Genomic DNA, 19,942 nt, shown 5'->3' with positions numbered 1-19,942 from the left:
TGACAAAGACTTGAAACAGGGGTCCTCCTTCTGATTATTGCAGCCTCGCTTGCTGACAGAAGCAGGATAGAAATGTCATCTATGTGTCCTGATTGGAAACTGAACACCTGATGAAGCTCCTGTTTCTTAAGCTGGGGTGGCATTTATGTAGTTTTACAGCAGGACTATGAAGTGTTAATGAATACAGAGCAGATATAGATCTGTAGGTCAAGGTTATAAATCCATACCTGCAATACTGAATGCCAGACAATATTTGCAATACTCTAAGTAATGGGATTATTTTTCTCTCAATTTTTTAAAAGAGAAGATAGAAAAACAACTACTCAAGTAGGGATGGAGAATGTATGTCCCTCCAGATATTGATAGTCTGCAGCTCCCATCACCTGTCACCATTAATTATGTGGGTTTGACATGATGAGTGCAGTGCTTACTCTTATTCTGAAGAGTACTGAAGGAGTAATTAAAACATTTGCTAAATAGTAGAGCATCACTATTCAATACATTGGTGGTATCTACCCCTTTTAAACAGATGCTTCTACATTAGGCTTGCCATATCCCGCCAGGGGGCGGGACTTTCCCAGTTTGGGGCAGGTCCGCACGGTCCCGCCCCGGTTTGGCCCCGCCCCCAGGACACACACCACCCACGCGACGGACACCAGGCAGGGAAAGGAGCCTCGCCTCCGTTCCCTGCTTGGCCTCCTCCGCCGGCGAGGGAGGCGGCCTGGCTCTGCTCCCTCCTTCCCAGCCTCTGTGGAGGCTTGGGCCTCCATAGAGGCCGGGAAAGGGAGTGGGGGCCGCCCGCGATCGCGCCGATCGCGCCGATCGCGGGCACTCTCCTCCCTCCTTCCCGGCCCCTATGGAGGCCCAAGCCTCCACAGAGGCCGGGAAAGGGAGTGGGGGCCGGGAGGAGGCTGCTTCCCACCGCGGTGATCGTCGCGATGTGGAGCAGCCCTTGCATCCTTCCCGGCCTGAGAGGAGGCCGAGGCTTCCTCCCAAGCCGGGGAGGAGGAGGAGGACAAGGTTTTAAAATGTAGGACCTTAAAAAAAAAGGTCCTACATTTTTAAGCCTTGTCCTACATTTGTCCCGGTTCGGAGCTCCTCAGTTAGGGCAACCCTATTCTACATAAATGTTGGAATTTACATTTCTAATCTGAGAAACTCCAAAGTCTTGACATAGTGCATACGTAAGACACTTGTGCTATTTACTTCTGTTGATGTCACAAACACGCACACACAAATCCATAAATGACTATGTGCATGAGCAACCATATTCAAAACATTAGCCACCATAACCAGCAAACCATTATCCAAAACATAAGACTATCTCATCAAAAAACAACATCAGGTTCAGGGACCTTGGAATTATTTTTAAGGCAAAGTGGGCTCAACATTTGTTGACAGGTTGTTATTAATTTTACCTGTTTCTAAGTACATGCTGAGGGAGAGCAAATTATTTTTCCCCATCCATTATTACTGAAACATCCTTAAATATGAAGACTCACAGGGATGACATGTAATTTGAAGTCCTTTCCATGTGCTCAGTAGGGCTTACTCCCAAGTAAGTGTACATGGGATAAATTCAGTCAGATTTTATTATTCTGGGGAGGGCTCAATGACAATAGCGATCTTAATATTTCTTAGGGCTTGTTCATTTAGTACACTTGAAGAGACACAACTGCATAGGAGAGTCTTGGTGTTCCAGTTTTGCCAGATTATTTCAAAAGGTGATCAGCTCCTCCATGCTAAATTTAAGGGCATCTTGAGCCTCCCTACTCCATTTGGGGTTCATGGCTGGCTTTTGGAATAGGCTTAGTGCAGATCCAAAAAAATTACTACAAACAGCTCCCTAGAAATTGGAACAGATAAAATCCAGCAAAAATCAAGAAGCTGATATTACAATAATTTTAAAACAGTATATAAAATACTGGGAACTGGTATATTGTAACGGTTTTACTGTTGGAAAGGGACTTCAGGAAACCAGAATTCAAATCCCCACTCAGCTGTGGAATTTCACTAGGTGGCCTTGGGTAAGTCATACTCTCTCACCCTTAGAGGACTAAGCAATAACAAACCTCCTCTGAATAAATCCTGCAACAAAAACCGTGATAGGGTCACTATACGTTGGAACCAAATTGAAAGCATATTAACAACAATTTATAAAATATTGCTATTTGCTAACAGTTTCCATGCACTCCTGTCTCACATAAGTTAAATAGTTTCAGGCTTAGATTCCTTACATAGTCAGATTCATACCATCAGATGAGACATGGCCAAATAGGTTGGATGGCATCCTGCATTGCAGTTACAGACCAGAAATTGTTCCATATCCACAATTGTACTACATATTCTGGATTGTGACAATTGTGACACTATTGCCACAGTTATAAATGCCCCCCAAATCTCACTTTAAACTGCAGGGAGCCACTGCCAAGCAAAGGAACTATGTTCTGCTAGCAGTTGGAGGCATAGCAGAATAATGTTCCCAGTCTTCTTTTGCTAGCAAGTGAGGCTGTACCAATCAGAAACAGGATTCTTGTTGCAGCTCCTTATTGATCCTTGTTAGAACTCCTTATTGAACTGCAGGTTGCTGGTGGGATGAGGCTGGTAATGACATCCTTCTGTGCTCCCGATTACCAGCAGAGCAAGCCTCCTTTACTTCGTGTGGCTGATGGGTGTAAAGGTGGAGTAGGGTGGGTTCAGGTTGGGCCAGGAGATGATAGTGATGATCATATTTATATTCTGTCCCTCCTCCCAGAACTGAGGCTTTTTAGTTTAAAAGCCTGTCTAAATAAAAGGGTTTTTTAAAGACTATCTCTAGAAGGACAACAAGGAGGGGACCATTCTGGCCTCCCTGGGAAGGCAGTTCCAAAGTCTAGGGGCATCCACTGAGAAGGCCCTTTGTTGTGTCGCCACCAACCATGCCTGCAGTAGTGGTGGGACTGAGAGAAGGGCCTCTCCTGATGATCTCAGGGAGATATGGTCTGCCAAATAACCTGGACCTGAGCCATATAGGGTTTTATAAGTCATAACCTTCATTTAGAATTGTGCCCAGAAACAAACTGGCAGCCCAGCCAATGGAGCTGTTTCAACAGGGGCATTATGTGGTCTCTGTAACCTGCCCCAGTTAACAGTCTGGCTGCAGCCCTTTGGACTAGCTGAAGTTTCTGAACATTTTTCAAAGGCAGCCCCAAATAGAGCTAATACAGATGGCCTATTAAAGCCTTCTTCCAGGCCTCTTGGAAGCATGTGCTTACATGCCACACTCTCCAAAGCTACCCGTAAGTCAGCTGTCTGCCCAGACATGGACGGCTTCAAGATGCTCCAACAGCAAAGTGTTTACATGCTGCATGCCACTGGAGCATCTTGAAGCCACTCTGGGGCTGCGGTGGGAGCAAAAAAGGCAGCCCTTTCCCAGCCCAAATAGGAGCAGATCATTTCCACTCCTATTTAGGCCAGGCTCAGGGTGGAATGGGGCTGTGGCATGTGTTTGCCGCAGCTCCAATGTGTCTTCATGGTGGGTGGTTTCAAGCGGTCCCTTTCTGGCTGTCTGTTCTGGCAATAAGTCAGCAATGTAGGTTCTTGGCCATATTTTGTTCGGCAAAGGAATCTTTGACTTGCTCTAGGAGATGTTTCCATTCCTGTGTGTTCTCTCAGCCTTCAAACTTTTAGATGTACTGTACCTTCAATTCTAAGTATTGTAAAGCATCTTCTGTTTGGACTCTGACAAAGGGCCAGATGTGGAGTAACAGAAAAGCCTAAAAAACCCAACCCTCTCCCCACTCTTTTAAAAGATCCTGCCTGATGGAAAAATCTGGAAGTCTTGATGGCATGGACATATTTTTGGTCCCTTTGGGTTAGTGTTTGTTTTGTTTTGTTTTTTGTGTAAGAAAGATATCACCCTAATAGGGTTTTTGACATTTTATCTTAGAGCCAGCACAGCTATTTTGGAGGAGTGTGTGTTGTGTTGTGTTTTGAATGGCTTCTGATGGATAGTTCTCACATTTTATGTCCAGGAAGCCATATATACATATTCTCCATCAGTTGTGTGAATGGTAACAAAGCTCAGAAATGGTGTTTGATCTTCTCTCATGTGACTTTTTAAAAAATGCATCTAGTCTGCTATGCATCTATTGTATTTAACAGGTTACGTCTGCATTTTTCTTTTACCAAGTTGTACACAATAGGAAAAACAGTGTATGAAGTTGCCTTTACATAGCTTTTTTGCTGGGTAGTTGGCTTTAAATAGACTCCCTGTGTTTTATTTAAGCTTTACCTGATGTAATTTAAATACTAAAGCGTTCATTTAATTAAAAGCCTTTACAACTTCCTTTAGGCTTGCAAACCAATTACTGTCAACCTGTCCAGGGAAAAATCCATGTGGAAAATAATTTAATACTTGGATTGTTAAAAAAATACTTGCAATGAAATCCCAAATTTAAATCATAACAGTATTTATTAGCCATGTGATATAAAAGACAACAAGGAGCTTCCATTTAAGGCTGAAGCAATGTAGTGCCCAATTCTGCTGGTGCACTTCATATCCAGAAAGACATGGTTCTGCACTACAGTTCCCCAAGCCCCCATGACCAATGGTTATGCTGGCTGTGTGATTCTGAGAGCTGTGGTCCAAAACATAATTTTTCCAAGCTGTGATGGTTAGGAACTAATTATTAGGCCCAACAATCAAGAATTTCTCCAATGCCTGCCAAATGTATTCATGTAGTAATTATAACTGAGACAGTATCTAGCTTTCAACCAGTTGCTGGTGTGTATAACAGGTACAATATCTTTTTGGAGATGGAGCTTACCAGAAATTGACTTTAGATTTATTTGTTAATACTGTTTACAATAAATCAAATCCACAATGCTCTGAGCATGTATAAAGTATTTTCAGCTGCTAATTATCCTAACCTGTTGTAATGCAGCAGGGATTGGGAATGGGGTTTGCAGACCAGAGAGTGTGGCTTTCAATTCGGTTCAAGCCAACTGCTTCATGTATCATATTAAGTTTAAATACTGCCTAGTACATAGGTTTCTCTAACAAGAATGTCATTTTGTTTTGTTACATTTGAAAAGCTTGTTATCTTTCTGTGAACTTGTACTCTGTCAATGATCATCTCCCTGAAGGAACTTCTGATAAGCTTTGAAAAAACCTCAAGATTCCCTGGAACCTAGTTTGAAAAGCACTAGACAGAACCGGGTTGCTGCTGAAAAGTGCATATAGAAGGCATTACAATTTTCCTTGAGTGACCTGGGACATTACCGCATGAGCCCCGCTCTCACCACAATTGCATTAGTTAATAAAAATGGAAACACATTAGTTTCAGAACAACCGTTATCACACCTCTCTGCAGTAGCATGACTGGAGCTGTTTCTGCCAACACGCTCACTTCTGCACTCCCCCTTAACCTTGGCCCCTGTCCTCTGTCCTACCCTTTAATGCAGTTCCGGAGTTATGGTGATGCAATTTAAGTTTCTAAAAAGAAAAGAAAACATAGAAAATAACAATTAAAAAGCAATCAACTCCTTGGGAATAATGAGGGGATGGTGGGACAAGGGGAGGAGACACCACATGGAACTGCCACATGGCAATGACGTTTTGCATCTGTGAGGTAATGAAAAAGAAGTACAATTGGAAGCCTTCTTTTGGCAATGAAAAGGGACACCCTAACCAGGCTTTGGGGACTCAGCAGCTATGGGTTGGACATAACATTGTGTGATAAGTATCACCAAAAGTACTATTTTCCAACTGTAATTGCAGTTTAAAAGCCATCTGGGCAGTATTCCGCTATACCTCAGTTAATGAAGTTGATGTGTTCCTGGGCATTATTTCCTAAACAAAAAATGTGGAATCAAATACAGAAATACAGTAACTTGCAAAGAAAAGGGATAGGTTCGAGCAGTACAAAAAAGAAGAGGAATTTTAAATAAAGCAAACTTTTATTTCAGAAGTTACAATGAGTAATTTTTTTATTCAAAAGTAACTATGCACATGTGAAATGAAACAACAAGGTCAGGTAAGCTTTGTATAAGTAAACAAAAAGCCTTTTGAACTTTCTACAGATCACTTGAAGTCTTCTTCCAATAAACATCCAGGGTTGACTTTTTCTTTCAGTATCTTCCTTTCTTAAGATTTCTATTTTGGTGGCCAAATTTATAGATCTATGCTTTTAACATGTTTGGTGTAGCTGGGGAGGCAGCTCTTCTGCTCCCCACTTTTCTCTCTGTTTTGCTCTTCACACATGCTCAGTAAGGGATTCTGGTACCACCTGCTGTTTACCTTGCCTATTGTAAGCAAATGCATACAGCTATCATAGGGTTGGCTAAAGCAGAATCTTTCCAACACAAACCTTGTTTATTGTATTGTTCACTGCAGGTCTGCTGTGGCAGTCTAACACTATGGCCTAAATTCTCTTTTGACTTGAGTAGACTCATTGAATTGATGAGATGTACCTATTTGTCAGCTCACCAGTCAACAATTAATTCAGTGATCTATTCTAGCAAGATATAATACAGGGTTCCAGCCAAAGTATGTTTCACCAGCCCCTTCACCATCCTCAGTGCCAATGTGGCTAAAAATCTTCCAGCTAGACAGAAGGTTAGAGAAAAAGGGAGTCTGGCCAGGCATGAAACTACGTTGTAAAACAAGAGCTTCACTGCTAGAGGCTTGTATTATCTGTCTGAAATGTCCATCTCTGGTCAGTTGTGCACTGAACTTAACAGTGTCCTTTAAATGTTTTCAGCACCTTAATAAAAATTCTCTCCTGCTAGTTGCCACACTATTTCCATATAATTTCAAAAAGATGTGGTCTCAGTGTTTCCTAACCTTATACCATTTGTTTATTTCATGAGATGAAGACTCACCTGCCTGGATTCCTTCCTGGAGCTGATGTTAAATCTCACCATCTCTGAACAGTCTCAAACCATAGCATGTCATTCTCTGTCTGGTAGGCATTTGCTCCATGTGACGCAGTCCCTGCTGCATTCTTCTCTTGGTGGAAACTTTGGAGGACTGAGGAGCAAGATCCTCTGGGCTACCAGCCAATATGGTGAAAGGAAACAGTTACCTCTCAGTGCCTGGGTGTTTCCAGTTTTCATGATTTGATTCACCTCCCTGTTAACTCTAGATACTGCCCCACACCTGTTTTTGTCCCTAAACAGAACTAAGGATGTACAGCTTCCTGAGCAAGATTATCAGTTTATAGTATAAAAAGCAGTCGTCTATAATCAGACAGATGTATTGGACTTCAGCTCCCACAATCCCCAGTTAATTATAATTCCTCAGACATTGGCCACACCTGCTATTGATCATGAGACTAGCCAGCCGATGGCCAGGTTCGGGAAGGCTGGGAATGCAGAGTGGCACATTTCCTCAAAACACCACTTTTGCAGAGCTAGGCACATGTGGCACTGTATATTACAGACTTTCAGGCTGTGTGCCATGGCCATGTTCAAGCAAAAATGATGGACTGAGCACTTGCATGACAATTATCACTCCCAGTACATTGGTGTGGAAAACATTTCACCCTGCAAAAGTTTCGGTCCACAATTCCCATGAACCCCACCTAGCATAGCCAGTGAAGTGATAATGATAATTGTTGTAGTTATATGCTTTCAACATGACTCTGAACTATGGTGGTGTACATGTTTTCTTGGCAATTTCTTCAGAGGAAATTTGTTGTTGCCTTTCTCTGAGGCTGAGAGAATGTGACATACCCAAGATCATCCAGTGGATTTCCATAGCTGAGTGGGGATATACATTGGTCTCCTGGAGTACAATACCAACATTTCAAACTATCATGTTAGCTCTTAAAAGTCACTGTAGAACAATGCTACTCAAATTAGTGATCCATAGTCCAGTACCAGTTTGAGAGCCTGCAGTGTATTAACATCTGTTGTTTATGACCAGGCTGGGAATTATGCAGTCCTCCATATCTTACTGGATTGTAAATCCCAACAGGCCTATCCAGCAGAGCAAATGGTGAAGAATGGTGAGAGTTGCCATTCAAAAACATTTGGAGGGCCACATGATTCTCACCTCTGGGTTATATACAAGTAGGGAGTATATCCTGCCCTTCCATTCTTCTGTTGAATTTGTTATTCCAAACCAATTATGAAGCTGTGTAAAGTCACACTGCTGCCTCCACGACCCTGGTGCTAGACACATTGTGCTGTTAGTGGCATCAGGTTTGTTTAGATGGTCTCTTTTCCTGATTGTGTCCAGTTGCTGTATTTGTGCTATCTTTACCTTCCAGATCTGGTACACTGTGAAAACAAAATTCTCTGCTAAAATGCAAGCTCAAACAAAAAACATTGAACTACTGTATATACGCACAAATAGAAATTAAGAAATCTTAGTCAAAAAATTGACCCAAGAAACCTACCACGGGTTAATGTAAGTACTGTAATCTTACTCTTTTTTTTTTTTTAAGGGACAAACCCCTGGTGAAAGGCAAGAGTAATCTGTCCTGGAAGCACTGACCCTCCTCTGCTCTCTCATCCATCCAGCCTTTAGGATGAGCACAGTTATGCCTGCTGGGATTTTGCAAGTTTTGTAATTGTGTTCCTTCATCTTTTACACCCTTAGCTACATGCCCCCTAGGTTTTATCCTTGACTTATCCATGAGTCCTATCAAAATCCATAATTTTGGTCTCGGAATGTGCCCTTGATTTACACACGAGGTCGAATTATAGTTGAGCATATACAGTATATAACCAAAGCATTATTTCAAAAAGCAGCACATTTGAAATGAACGCTATCTGTCCTCTACAACTGGGACAGATCATACCAAAATATTTCTTTGCACTGCCACAATGTCAGTTTGATGTCAGAATTCCACAGGCAGGATCTGTCTTTTCACTTGGACCGGTCACACCACACAGTTATAGCACTATTCCACTTTAACTGCCTGGGGAATCCTGGGGTTGGTAGTTTGGTGAGCCAGTAGAGCTCTCTGGTTGAGAATTCTTAAAGCCCTTCCCAGAATTCCACAGGATGCTGCCATGGGAATCTTTAATATTAATGGCCACACATTACCACCTTAGTTACCTAGCTATGCAGCCAGTACCAGCCCAACAAGCCTAGCCTCTGAGTGACTAGGTTTGTTATTCTGCCATCTCCGCTTGCTTCACTATAGCACTGACCAGGGTAAAGCCTAGGAAATAGTCAATTGTACTAAGTTGACTTAGCTAAGCTTTGCCCCGGCCAGTGCCACAGGTCGATCATGTGGGAGAGGCGGGATACAAATAAATTATTATTATTATTATTATTTATTAATGCGAGGGAAGATGGCACCTGTTTGGCCGAGGTGCCTCTTGTTATTGCCCAAACAGCCTTGGCCAAACAGCTTCCAATCTCTGGATTCCAACAAAGAACATGGTGTTGTGATGGTTGTTGTCAGCTACTCTCTAGCAAAGGACAAAGTTGCACTGGCTGTGATATTTCCCTCCATTTAGTGGGAAAATGCAAGGGCTCCAACTCAGCAATTCCTTGAGCCTCCCTTCCACTGTCATCCAGCAGAATTGGCATCCTCCACTCTTCCCCAGAGAGAGCAGAAAAGGATCAGAGCATCCATCAGGCTGTACCTTTGGACCATTTTGAAGGTGGGGTATGTGTGCACGAAAAAGTAGAGTCTGCCCAGGAGAGACCTCACCTCTGGTATTTCAACCTTTTTAAATGTCAGTAATGTATGACCAGAACCCATTAAACTGGCACATGGTCAAAAGAGTGGACCACATATGTAATATACGGGTTCTGAGTATAATTTAGAACCATCAAAACTAAGAGCAAGTCATTACAAAGAGGGTCATTGAAAGGTGGGGGACATCTGTACCTAAAACCTATAGTGGGTTCTGAAAATGACAGCCATTATATCTCCTTTTCCCTCTCCAATGTTAATTGGAGCCTGCTAGGTACAAAAAACTTCTAGATTCACCAGACACCAGAGCTCAGATCTGTGATCCTCATCACTGATTATGCTTCACCCCTTTGAGTGCATTTCAGATTAACACTATATAACATTTAGTGCAATTTATCTTATGCCACAGTAGGACCTAGTTCTTAATGTGTGCCTTTGGCAACTGAACTCAATTACCCCCCCCCCCTTTTTTTTTTTCAAGTTGGTTTTAAGACTATTCTAAATTTTTAATATTATTATAAACTTATGTTTTAATTGTATTTATATTATTTAACCATAAATTATCTTTTGCAGTACAGTATATGGAGAGTTTCTGTCAACTGAACAAGAAGCCCAGCAGACTAAAGTGTGCTGTATTTGTTTTTTTTAATCTAATTTGCATATGGATGTAAATTAGCATATGCATCCATTTATTATGAGTATAACAATGAATTGTTTCAGAGATCACTGAGGAATAAGTTATGAATTTTGTTTTGAAGTGTTGAACCAAAGATTGTTTGACAAATGTTCTTTTTGGTCACAATTTCTGCTGCTAAGATCACTCACAATACAACAAACTCAATAAATAAACCTTGGTATTGACAGTGGTTGTTTATCTGCATGTAAATAAATATTACTATTTATTCTCTCAACCCCCTGCAATGTTATTTAAAAGGCACAATATGTTCTCTTTTCCTTAAACAACATTTATTTAATAAAAATAATCCCTACATTTCTCAATACATCATTCACATCTCAGCCATCTTCCTCATCCATCTTGTATACATTTTTGGAAAATGCCTATCCCATACACATTTTTTGGAAAACAATAACAACCAGTATAATGGTTTTCTCAAAAATGACATCAAATACATAGATGCTTCAACAAATGTATCAGTCTTACAAATTTAAAGTGATTTAATAATCATTTACTCTTGCCAGGAACGTGTACTTTATGAATCATGGGAGCAAAGGTAAGGGTTCCTGATACAGATTTTTCAGCATTCTTACCAGACTGCAAACCCCATGTTCATTCTAAGAAAGCTCTGTCAAGCCTGTATGAAACTGATATAATTTTGTAGTACAGATACATAAAAGAAAAGAATGAATCTATCCTTAACTATGAGTATCAGTTCAGAAGATGCTATCTTATAGTGGTTCTTTTGCCTTCCATGGTTGTCTCCCACCCATTTGCTCTTATTTCTAGATTCTAGACGATTTCGGTCTTTGGGGTAAAAGGCTGAATAACAATTCCTTTTGCATAACTAAGCCTAAACTAATGTGGAACATCGTGTGACTAATGAGGGCTGTGTCTGCACTGCAGAAATAATCCAGTTTGACACCACTTTAACTGCCTTGGCTTAATGCTATGGAATGTTGAGAGCTGTAGTTTGTTGTGGCACTACAAGTCCAGAATTCGATAGCATTGAGCCATGACAGTCAAAGTGGTATCAGACTGGAGTATTTCTGCAGTATAGATGCAGCTGAGGATAGCTATGCTCCAAATGAAATAACATTCAATTTTCACACCCAACACTATTAGAGTGACTTACATTCTAAGGGATGGATCCTAATGGAAATCTCAACAAAGCTCAGATCCACGAACCAGGGGATTTACATAGGTTTGGGCCAGACCAAGTGCATGCCTTAACTCCTGAATCCCATTTTTGTAGCACCTGAAGCCTCCTGCCAGTATCTAAAGCCCCCAATTTTTTTTAAAAAAAAATGACAGAATTTTCAGGTATCTTTTACCCCAAACCATGTACAAAACCCCCAAATGAGCAAAAGCCTCCCCAGCCTGCCCAATGTACCTCATTAGAGTTCTTCTCAAAGGCGGGAAAGGAAATGACATGATGTGATTTCTGGCCATTGAAGAATCATATGAAGATAAGATGCATTTGGGAACTCTATTGGAAGGGTGTAGCCAATGGAGGGGATATTAGTGGAAAATTTCCTGTGGCCCTCATGCAAGTGCTGACTCGCCATTCCATAATAAACTCAACAGATCTATTCTAGTTGGGACTAGTACAGTAATACAGTTCATGCCCAGCCACGGAAAACACTTGATAGAAATTCTGCTCAGAAATTCTGTGAAGCCACAGACTTTTTTTTTCTTAAAAAATTCCACCGACTACCAATAAATGCAGTCTGAAAGCGTTTCCATGTACATTCCCCTATAAATTAAAAGATGAACTTGTGGGTTGTGCTTATTTCAACTGGGCATACCTCATGTCTGTAATCTGGCAAATCATTTGTACTCATTTACTAATCAATCACTGGTGAATGTGATATGATACAGAAGCTGAGACTTATCAGGTCAAGAATGTCTAGACCTGAAAGAATTGGATCACCAAATATGATTAGTTTATTTCCAAAGGGAACCAATGTTGGCTCTCACCACATTATTATTTCCACCAGAACACATGCAAATCGTGTAATGTGGCTTTCTTGCTAACACACTGTTGTCTGAGTGCAATGGACTTCTGAACAGAATAAGGAGTAGAATATGGGGAAGTTCCCTTCTTGAACTACAACTCTCAGAATTCTCCAGATTGGCTAAATGATTCTGGAGATCTAGTTCAAAAAGGAGATTTTCCAAGCTCTGGCATGGATAATACATTTCTCATTTGCACTTTTGGCAGGGGGCATGACCATTTAGTAGTTCTAAACAAATACAAGTCATCTGTAGAAAAGGTCATCCAGTTCTCTTATATTAATGATAATTATTCCCCTAATGCCAGAAGTACTTGTTCTCATGTGACAGAATGCTGGCACAAAAACCTCCTTACCTTGGCAAAAGGGAGAGAAATATTTTTGTGATATTTATTCAGATCCCAGTTAGAATTTCTTGGATTATTAATTTAAGATTGTTTGTTCTGGTACAGAACACTTTCACTGAACCAAGTTTGCCATGTTGTTGTCATCCATTCAGTCTAGAGAGAGCTCTTCACAATCTACTTTGGTTCTCTCCATCCTAGATTAATCATGATCATCTGCAAATTTGATCAAGTATTAGGTTATCTGGTATCAGGGCTAGGGTTCCCAGATCTCAGGGCCTGGCCCTACTTCTGCAGTCTGCAAGCCAAAGGAAAAAATCTCAGGGTGAAAGAACTGCTTTGAAAAATAAACATTGGCTTACCTGGTGATATGTTATTTTCCTCATTTGTTCTACATTTAAAAAAAAAAACTAAATGGCATAGTCCGAACAGCTGTATTTGATGCTTTATGTGGCAGACTTGACATCATCAGGGGCTGCTCTTTGTAATATCAGCCTTGTAGCATCACAGGCCCACCCTCTTTGACGCCATAAGTCGCCAAGTCTCAGGTTTTGGCCCTGAATCTCGAAGGCCATAGTCCCTATCTGGCAACCCTGATTAGGGCCCATTGTTTTCAATGGAAGAGTGCTACTGTTGAACAGATACTTTAAATTTACAGTGAAATCAGTCAGCTTTGGCCAAGATGAGCCCATTGTATCAGTAGGGATAGTGTTGCTTCCAATTTATGGCAACCCTATCACGGGATTTTCTTGGCAAGATTTCTACAGAGGAGGTTTGATCTTGCCTTCCTCTGAAGCTGAGAGAATACGACTTGCCCAAGGTTGTCCAGCAGGTTACCATGGCTAAGCAGGGATTTGAACCTTAGTCTAAGACCCAAACTGCTATGCCATGCTGGCTGTGATTAGTAGGGAGCTAATCCATAATACAGAATTTTTGCTGCTGGTATAGAGATGTTGCCAGTACTAGCAATTTCTCACATATGGTTGGATTGTCTCACAGCACCCTCTCATGCTTAAAAGTTAGTGATCCTTATAATGTCCTTCAAAGTTAGAGAATAACACCCGGCCAAAACTTTGTTCAGCTTTATTGAAGTGATAACTACAGCTACAGAGAACACTGCAGACCAGCACAGTCATGATCATGCTGTTATGTAAAACCCTGTCTAGTCCACCTAGCACTTTAGTTTACAATCTACAAAAACACTTTTTACTTTCACCAGAAATGCCAAAAGCACCTTTTGGCTTTCACACCCATCTCCACTCTGATATCACAGTCACAGCATAACCATTTACAAAGAAGAATTTTTAGCATGTGTAACTTCCCCATCCTCTGTGCTTTTATATGAGGGAGGCACACCCAGAGGAGATAAGTCTGGATGTTTGTACTACTGGGAATGATGCTAATCTATCTATTCCATTTGGATTCACATGGCCATCTGCATGGGAAATACCTGGGGAAGTAGGCACCGCTATACATATTTAGTAATTTCTTGTAACAAACTAGGAAGTTAATGATAGTCACAAGTTCAGAACAGTTGCAGAGAAAAGGTATAGTTTGAGAAAATGGTAATCTAAACCTGCTTTACCACTGGTCCCTCAACATCATTCTGTCACATTCAAACCAAGTCACTGTGCAATTCCCCTGAATTACTAGTCCTCAGCCATCATTATTATAAAGTGATGCTTCCTTTTTCATAAATATTTCTAGCTAACCAACCAGTTAAAATCAAAGTAGCATTGGGCTCTGGAAAATCTGATGCTTCATTTTCAAAGAAATAATTTTCCAGAACTTGGAAAAACTACTTTTGGAGGATTCTGGAAGCTATAGTTAAAACCTTTTCAATCTCTGCAGTTTACCCACTGACTGTTATCCAGGAGGGTAAAAAAGCTGGGTAATATCTGCAAAGTAAATCTACATTTTAAATAAAATTAGTGTTTAAATAAGATAAAGTGCACAAAGTTGATAAACACTGGCTTGTCACATGCCCATGATAATAAGGGGGTGGAGAGGGGGGGGGATCTACAAAGTTAGATGTGAAATAAAGGTGTTCATGTTTTCCTTCCTTTCTTCCCCAGGAAAGCTGCTTGTTTGTCATTTTTTTCCTGTCCTTTGGCACAGAGATGTGCTCTAGGGAAGTGATGCCAAAACTGAACAGACAATTTCAAGACACATCTGGCTCCCAAACAGAAAAATGTGGCCTGCTGTGGGTTTTGTATTAAGTGAGCTGGAGGGTGAAGGCCAAGCCGGCTGCAGAGACAGTGTGCTCATCTTCTTTTGTAAGCAGCTCTGCTTGTTTAGCATGTTGTCCTGGAAAACAAACAACAAAAACAACATCAGAACCATCCACCTGCAAGGACCTCTGAGCAGTAAATTAAGGTGGCAGCTGGGTTCTAATGAGTTCTTTGCCCAGCCAGGATACTATCCAATGTAATTTATCTCAGATGCTTATCATCTAGACATGAGGAACACACTGCAAATGCCCCAATAGAACTCTCTCCCATCTCCTCCAAAACTCATTTTCCTCAGCAATAGCTGACAGAAATAAGTCAGTCATTAAAGACTTGGTTTACGGTCTTGCTGTGATCCTATCTATAGCAACTGAATACCTCTGGGAGTTCCTGCAGTCTGGTGATATGCATAAAATGGTGACACTGAGTCTGTGAGCGCATCTCACCACTGACTCACGGAGTGACCTTGGTCACTTCACGTCCATCTCCTTTTTGTGGTTCCACTTATGGGTTTTATGTGTGTACAGAGGAGACTCTGGGAACATTTTAGTACTCATGCCAGGAAGATGGTGCTCTTTTTCCTACCTCAAAGAAGTGGGTGAGTGCCTTGTTATATAAGTTCTGACTGCCATGCAGAGCCAATAGCCCCGCTGGCTGGGAGATTCTGGGAGCTGTAGTTTAAAAAACCAAATTTCCCAAGCTCTGCTGCTATGGCACCTCATCTTTCACACTGCACAATTATAGACCTTGAACTGCCCATAGCAACACTCTATGGAATCCTGGGTACTGTAGTTTGGTGGGCCCCTACAGCTCTCAGCAGATAATTCGAAACATCCCTTCGTAAACTGCAACTACCAGGATTCCATAAAATGGAACCAGGGCAGTTAAAGTGGAATCACAGCACTCTAATTGTATAATGTGAAAGGGCTATTAAGGCCAGAATTCTCTTAATGCCTTATGCCTCTATGTAGTTCCTCTACAGTCATGGGTAGACTTCTTTGCCCAATGCTCATGTTCAGTTCCAGGAAATGGAATCAGAGCTAGACATACAGTTCCATTATGCATGTGAACACACATTCTCATGCCAAAACTGAAACTGATGGCAGTACTGTACTCTGTTGGTTATGAATTCAGCTGCACATCCGGTTGCACATTCTGTGATATTTTAAAGTCATTTTGGGGACAGCCTGAAAACAATTTTAAAATGGGGGAAGGGGTCTTAGGGTTTGCAAGGCTTCAAGGGCATCAGAACGGGGTGCTATGGACCACAGAACTTTTCTTACCCCTGAACTAGGGCCACAAATGGCTCTGGGTCTCATTCCTTCATTGCTGTCATTTCCCAGGAACTTAGCAAAACAGAAGTGAAGATACCCAGTGCCAACTCACCACCAAATGCCTTTACAGTAACCTTGTTACCTAATCAGCCCTTCCTGAATTATCTGTTTTATCTTTGGCAGCAAGCATTCCTGCTTTGGCTGAAACAAAAACTTGACTCAGATTGAAGTGGAATGTATATTAATAGACTGAAATCATCATCATCATCATCATCATCTCCTCCTCCTCCATTTCTGTCTTGCTAGATTTTTTTCCTTTTAGCTTTACTTTTATTTTGGATATGCAGGTGATGGCATCCTTCTATGGGCCAAAATAATTAAACTATTCACACAATTAGCCTCTTCATAAATGACCTTTTAAAAAGTCAGTAACATGTATAGGAGGCCCAATATAGATTAGGATATGAGAGGGGGAAATAAGGGTTTTTTACTTACCCTTCCACAATCTAGGTTTGGGTTGGGGCTCTGCACTTTGCATTGGGGAAACATTCCTATTGGTATGAATTTTAACTTTTGTTCTAATGTAAATAGGGGGCAGGGGATGCTTGATCTAGATGAGGGCCCCAATGAGAAGCAAAGGATTAAAATTCCTGCATTCCCGCATATTCCCAAACTGGATTGTTTGCCCCTCTTAGCTTCTGCTATTTACTACACCACCAAAATATTCCTGATGCAAAAACTTGGAGACTTCTTGAGAAACTCATTGTTCTCTGCCTACAAAGAGGCCTTTCACCACACTGGAATGGAGACATGCTGGACTGCAAAAGTGAGGACCCTGTTGAGATGCAAATGGACTTTAAATTTCCTGGACTTTCAAAATATCCCTTTTTCCACATGGCCAGAAGGAGGAGGAGCCTGCCAACAAAAGATATCTTCCACAGCATACCATTTTTGCTAAGGACTGAACCAACATGCAGGCATCTGACTAATGTCTCCAACTGTGTTTCTTTTTCTCCTATTTGATTTGTAACATCTTGCCTGAAGAAGAAGCCCATGGAGCTTTAAAAGCTTGCAACAAGTATATTGTGCATTTCCGTTGGTCAATAAATGTATCACTGATGGATTGTTGTCACCTTCTTGTTTGACAACACTCAGTGGCTAAAATAATGAGCTAAGCAGTTGCCTGTATATAGGACAGCACAGACACTACTGAGTGGATATCTGTGCTGTTGCGCCATCTGCCCTTCTGCCTGCCTACGCATACCTTTCAACCTTTGGTAGTTTCAAAGGAAGAAAAGGAAAAGGTATCTGCTCTGTCCTTTAAGGGACACATGGATAAGCAAAGGCATATTAGAGGGTAAAGTTCTAGAATCTTCCCAAGCATGGAACCCACTTGTAGGGCAGTTCAAAGAATATCTGTTATGGATATGCAGCCTGTTTTGTTGTAGCATTGGTCCTAGTCTCTGGAGCAGCAGAAAACAAGCAGGAGGAGGGAGCAAGCTTGTTTTCTGCTGCTCCAGAGAACAGGACCCGGAGCAATGGATGCAAACTACAGGAAAAGAGATTCCACCTCAACATTAGGAGGAACTTTCTAACAGTAAGGGCTGTTCGATAGTGGAACAAACTCCCTTGGAGAGTGGTGGAGTCTCCCTCCTTGGAGGTCTTTAAAAAGAGGCTAGATGGCTATCTGTTGGGTATGCTTTGATTGAGGCAAGATTTTTCTCTCTCTATTTATTGCTTTGGGCCAATGGTATGCTTTGATTGAGATTTCCTGCATGGCAGGGGGGTTGGACTGGTTGACCCTTGTGGTCTCTTCCAACTCTACGATTCTATGTTTCTATGATTCTCACACTTATATAATCAGATTGAGCATATTGCTAGCTACCAATTTTAATTATTTAACATATGTCTTGTCCACCATTTTATGAACTGCACCTCGAGACAGCTTACTGCACAACACTAAGCCACAGCCTGTATAACTGTGAATAAATAATCAGGTGTTTCAAAATGGTAAGTCATCACTTGTTCCCAAAGCCTTTTGTCATAAAGTGGAAGTAGAGACAGAAGGTATCCTTCCATATGGGCCCTGTCTCTAGCAATCAGAAGGTGTTGTACAGCTATTCCATCTTTTTCTCCTTAACAGATTTTCCACAGTAATAAAGAAGAAAAAAGAAGATGAGGAAACAGTGGTGGGGAAACACGAGTAGAGGGAAATGATGGCTGGGCCACTTGTCTCTGGCTTTACTTCGCGAACAAAGATTCAGGAAGGACTCATCCCGCGCTTTCTACAAGCACATTGATGACTAAAAAGGACAATCTGAGATAAACACGTCTGGATGCAGAAAGCACAGCAGAAAGTCTCCTTGGGTGATGTTTCTGGGTTGTGATTCTTTCTGCATTGTCATTTCTCTTTGAGACTCATTCGGCGTGAGCGTTCAAAAAAGGCTGCAGCAGCGTAGACAGTGCGTTTCCTTGCTTCCTGATGCGAGGCCAGGGCGGACCATTGTTGGTGATCAATTTGGCCGAGCCCAAAATGTTGTTTCAGGCAGTCCTTGTATCTCTTCTTTGGGGCACCCCTCTTACGCTGACCCGTGGCGAGTTCACCATAGAATACTATTTTTGGGAGGCGATGGTCCTTCATCCTAGAAACGTGTCCTGCCCAGCTAGTGATCCCTGCTTGCTCAAGGACAGCAACATTTGTCACATAGAATCATAGAATCGTAGAGTTGGAAGAGACCACTAGGGCCATCCAGTCCAACCCCCTGCCATGCAGGAAATCCAAATCAAAGCATCCCTGACAGATGGCCATCTAGCCTCTGTTTAAAGACCTCCAAGGAAGGAGACTCTATCACCTTCCGAGGAAGTGCATTCCACTGCCAAACAGCCCTTACTGTCAGGAAGTTCCTCCTAATGTTCAGGTGGAATCTCTTTTCCTGTAGCTTGCATCCATTGTTCCAGGTCCTGTTCTCTGGAGCAGCAGAAAACAAGCTTGCTCCCTCCTCAATATGACATCCTTTCAAATATTTAAACAGTCGTTCCTCATAGGGCATGGTCTCCAGACCCTTCACCATTTTTGTCGCCCTCCTTTGGACACGCTCCAGTTTCTCAATGTCCTTTTTGAATTGTGGCGCCCAGAACTGGACACAATATTCTAGGTGGGGCCTGACCAAAGCAGAAGACAGTGGCACTATTACTTCTCTTGATCTAGACACTATACTTCTATTGATGCAGCCTAAAATAGCATTGGCCTTTTTAGCTGCCGCATCACACTGTTCACTCATGTTCAACTTGTGGTCTACTTGGACTCCTAGATCCCTTTCACACGTAGTTTCATTCAGCCAGGTGTCACCCATCCTATATCTGTGCATTTTATTTTTCCGCCCTAAGTGCAATACCTTACATTTCTCTGTGTTGAATTTCATTTTGTTAGCTTTGGCCCAGCTTTCTAGTCTATTCAGGTCATTTTGAATCTTGATCCTGTCCTCTGGGGTATTAGCTATTCCCCCTAATTTGGTGTCATCTGCAAATTTGATAAGTATGCTCCCAATTCTGTCATCCAGATCATTGATAAAGATGTTGAATAGCACTGGGCCCAGGACAGAGCCCTGTGGGACCCCACTGGTCACTTCTCTCCAGGATGAAAAGGAGCCATTGTTGAGCACCTTTTGGGTTCGGCCGGTCAACCAATTACAGATCCATTTAACAGTTCCTTTGTCTAGCCCACATTTTACAAGCTTGTTTGCAAGAATGTCATGGGAAACCTTGTC

General features: G+C 41.7%; 1 protein-coding gene across 8 annotated transcripts in view; it reads right to left on the bottom strand.

Annotated features, from left to right (window-relative positions):
* Positions 1-5,814: 5,814 nt before the first annotated feature.
* The window catches only part of CCDC9B (coiled-coil domain containing 9B), a 107,559-nt gene continuing 93,431 nt past the window's right edge, over positions 5,815-19,942 (bottom strand). For 5 of the 8 annotated variants that reach the window (XM_089521958.1, XM_089521954.1, XM_089521959.1 and 2 more), the window contains one exon: positions 13,806-14,980. The gene's annotated coding sequence lies outside the window, so the exon portion shown is untranslated. Of the gene's footprint in view, positions 5,834-8,098; positions 8,266-13,805; positions 14,981-16,274; positions 16,377-19,942 lie in introns of those variants that run through there. The other 3 variants (XM_089521957.1, XM_089521956.1, XM_089521955.1) reach the window with 3 other exon arrangements.

This window comes from Sceloporus occidentalis, unplaced genomic scaffold (genome assembly GCF_023333645.1).
Source record: "Sceloporus occidentalis isolate IW3139 unplaced genomic scaffold, rSceOcc1.0.p SCAF_4, whole genome shotgun sequence".
Taxonomy (NCBI): Eukaryota; Metazoa; Chordata; class Lepidosauria; order Squamata; family Phrynosomatidae; genus Sceloporus; species Sceloporus occidentalis.
Note: the sequence above shows the minus strand (reverse complement) of the source record. Positions and strands in the feature narration are given on the sequence as shown.